The following is a 4,295-nucleotide window of genomic DNA, read 5'->3' on the forward strand; positions in this document are numbered from 1 at the left end:
TGGGAGTGAAAATGAGTTGCAGGGAGACAATGTGAGACAAGCGAGGGGATGAGAGAGGAAGAGAGTGAGCGTGAGACGAGGAGAGACACTGATGGATGGATCAGGAGATGAGGAGATAGAATTAAGTGAAACAAACCAGAGCCCAGACGTTAAAGGAGAAAGAGAGAGGGAGGAGCTTTCCTATAGGCTCACAACCTCCAGTATCTCTTACAGTGTAACTTCATTACTCTGCAGGTCACTCAGTGCACCTTCTCCTTTCCTAAACACATCACGTTGATTCAAATAAGAGATTTCCGGAAAAATCAGATGACTGATTATTACTCTTAATAACTTATCCTCATACAACGGTGCATATGACATCTTGCAAAAAAGTTCATCCTCATTTTTCATCTGAAAGTTAGCAACACATGTCAATCTTTGCTTGTTACATGCATGCAGTCTTTTCAAAATAAACTTCAGTCTTCACAGGAAACAACTTAGTCAGGTTTAGGCAACAAAACTACTCAAAAAAGATGGTCGTTTGGGTTAAAATAACTACCAAAATGACGTAACTTAAGTACGGAAGTTGCGTTATGTAAATTAGTTTATGCTTTCAATCTCTCCTGTCCACCAGGGGGCGACTCCTCTGGTTGTATAGAAGTCTATGAGAAAATGACTCTACTTCTCTCTTGATTTATTCCCTCAGTAAACATTGTAAACATGAGTTTATGGTCTCAATCTGTAGTATTGCATAGTGGAAAGCATGGTGGAATTAGCAAGCTAGCTAACTAGCCCGCTTTCCATTCGTTAAGCTAGCTAGCATGCACATTTCCTGATACTTAAATGCTGCACTGGTTACAGAAAACGAGCAGAACTAAGTTGTCACTTATCCTACGCTTTGACAAAGGAGTGTAGATGAAACATTAAGTTCAATTCTACTCGTTTACTCGCTACGCTTCGTAACGTTACTGCAAAACCTCACCTCAGTCTCGTTGTAACTCTGTTTGGCTTATACAGAAGTTAGCCCGCTACAACGTTCGCAACGGTACACACAAAGACGCTCTAACCATCCAGCGACGTTGATTTTAATATAAATGTGAATTCTACTCCTATTTTATTTCTAGGGTTGTCTATGCATACATTCTTTTCGAAGTAAACTTCCAAGAAACAACTAGGTTAGGTTGAGGCAACAAGATAGCTTAGTTATGTTCAGGAAAAGATCGTAAAAAAGAGCGTGGAATACTTAGTTAGGTTCAGGAAAAGATCCTGACTTATCTTAAGTCTGTTTAGCTTCTAAGGATGTTAGCCCGCTATAACATTCACAATGGCAACGATACAAATAAAAATGGCCGACGCTCTCACCATCCAGCGACATCATTTTGAATATAAATGTCCCTTCTACTTTTATTTTTATGCTTTTCACCATAACAATTGCTATTTTCTTTCGTACTAATCAAACGGCGACAGAAAACAGTTCGATGTCTGTTCTAAGCGAGCAGAAAGTTCCCGTCTGTCCCATGCACTTCAGATAAAAGCATCGGTGAGCGGTGAGTGTGTGTTCTGTGCAGCGTTGCTCACGCTTAGAGACGGACTGTAATGTGTTGTGTAAGTCGACACCCATGTGCTTCTTGGGTGGGACGCCTCCTCCCTCCATCCAACAGGCGTTTTAATACTGCAGCACAATGACACACACACACACACACACACACACACACACACACACACACACACACACACACACACACAGGAAGTGTGCGTTCAGAGTGGAGCGCCGGCAGAAATGAATGACTTTGTCGAGCTGCATGCTGTTAACCAGGCCATTTGACATTGATCCCTGCCTGACCCAGAACATCTCTCTCCAGCTCCATTTAGCTGCTTTTGCTTAATTGGCATGCAAGTTGCATTTCAGAGAAGCAATATTTCAGGAAATCAGTTCCACAGAAGGATGAATGTGCAAACTGTGCGTCTGGGTGCTTGGTTTTGATTCTTTTTTAGGTGTTTTTCACACATTGAAACTACTCGGTGAGTGAAATTAATGAGAGAATGTTGCCGATTTTTTATAATTAACAAACAACAGAGATTAAGAGAAGATTCTGAGTCATTTTCATAATTGTTTTTGTCTTGTTTTTACTCATCAAATCAAACAAACAAACACAGTTAATCAAGTCACATTGGTTTATAATTTGTGATATCTTTATTTAGATTATTTCTAAATATAAATGTGGATCTTTTTGTTGTAAAATGTCTTTAAAAAAACAAATGTCAGACCAATCAACAACAAATAAAAGTAACAAACACTGATTTCTTTCAGATAATCTCATTTTCTTTGTCTTCAGTGTCTCTCTATCAGCAGTTTGTTTCATCTCAGATATTTTCCTCAACAGGAAACAGAACCCCCCCACATTATGGACCAGTGTCCGGTTACTTTAATGTGTGTGTGTGTGTGTGTGTGTGTGTTGTGTGTGTGTGTGTGTGTGTGTGTGTGTGTGTGTGTGTGTGTGTGTGTGTGTGTGTGTGTGCCTACACTGGTGTGTCTTGCTTTGGTCCGGATGGTTGCAAGTTGCTGAGTAAGGGCACAGACCAAAAGAGACAAAAGCACATGCACACGCACGTGCACATGCATGAGCATCCACTCACTCACTCACGCACACGCAGACAAAGGAGGAGGTTCATATTACAGTCATGCAGCATATTGTCGGTGATGTCACTTGTCCTTATTCAACGAACGAATGAATGAATAAAAACATTATAACAAAATATATATGGTTTAAAATCTAACAAATACATCTCTTGAGTAAACTGGTGCTCCCTCCCTTGGTCACTCGTTCACTATCTCCTACATAAAGAGCACTTGTTACCTTTCAATGAATGCTCAGACAGACCGTTTGTATGACATCTTACAAAAAAGCTGCTTCTCATTTTTCGTGCGTTTTCCCATGAAAGTCCAGCAACACGTGTGAATTTCCGTTTGTTACGTGAACACAATCTTTTCAAAGTAAACTTCCAGGAAACAACTCAGTTAGTTTAGGAAATGATCGCGAAATACTAAGTTAGTTAGTTAGTTAGTTCATACCACTCAAACAAACAGAATGTAAGTCAGTCTTTCCTATTTGATTCACTGCTATACGTATCGGAACAAGACGGAAATTCAGGCTCCCTCTTGTGGCTAAAATGGGTACTGCAGGTGTATATTTGAATAATTAAGACAATGGGAGAAGTTTTCTAATTTATTTGGTGGCCCTAATAAAATCTTCTGCGACCCACATGAGGGTCCAGGCTGTTCTCGTACAGCATTTGTAGCTTTTTTTGTAGCTATCGCATGAAATCTAATCGTATGTAATCAACGTAATTATGAACCAGGAAGTATAACGACTGCAAAAACAAAAAATTGGTCTATCCTCCAGAATGTCGATGTTCTATGCCGCGTCTGAAACTAGAAGTCAACGTTTTATAATTTCTAAAGTAACTTGCATGTTTCAGTGCCGGCACTTCTGTAAATTATTTTAACCCAAACAATGATATTATCCTCAACCTAACTTAGTTGTTTAGTTGTCTAAACCTAACTAAGTTGTTTCCTGTGAAGATGTAAGTTTACTTTGAAAAGACGCAATACATGTAAAGAGCAGAAATTGACATTCGTAAATATCAAACGAACAGGTGTTTTAAGGACACGTTGCATCACCCGACCACAAACTAAAATCTGAGATGAATCAGCAAATCTATTCAAATACTGATCTTTAACTTCATGCATCCTGTATCAATGCAGTAAACCTCTAATCTCATTATGATCTTTAAATTAGAGCTGAAAATAAAATGAATCAGATTAAATACAACATTTGTTGAAGCAACATGCGTCCTTCTGCCCCGTCATGTTCATAAAGCAGAAGTGAACAGAATTCAGTGATGGGAGAGGGAGGAGGGGTGAGAGAGAGGAGGGGGGGGAGTGAAGTGTGTGTGAGAGAGAGAGAGAGAGAGAGAGAGAGAGAGAGAGAGAGAGAGAGAGAGGGAGATATCTCTCAGTCATTCATCTCTCGGGGAGAGGAGAGGAAACTACATCAGGACGGGAACAGAAACAGCTTTTGATCCGGAAAAAGAGGAAGATTTTTATCTTAAAGTTCAGTGTTTAATCTCTGAAGCTTCTCACTTCAACAAGCTGCAGTTTTCTTTTTATACCACAAACTATTGTGCTGCTGCAAGTAATTCATTGTCTTCTACTCTGCATGGAGATACTTCCACTTCCTCTTCTGCTCCTGGACTCCCTCTAAAAAAACTGCACACTTAAGAGCCAAAGTGTTTCTGACGGGAACCCTGCAGCC

Source organism: Anoplopoma fimbria, chromosome 24 (assembly GCF_027596085.1).
Source record: "Anoplopoma fimbria isolate UVic2021 breed Golden Eagle Sablefish chromosome 24, Afim_UVic_2022, whole genome shotgun sequence".
NCBI lineage: Eukaryota > Metazoa > Chordata > Actinopteri > Perciformes > Anoplopomatidae > Anoplopoma > Anoplopoma fimbria.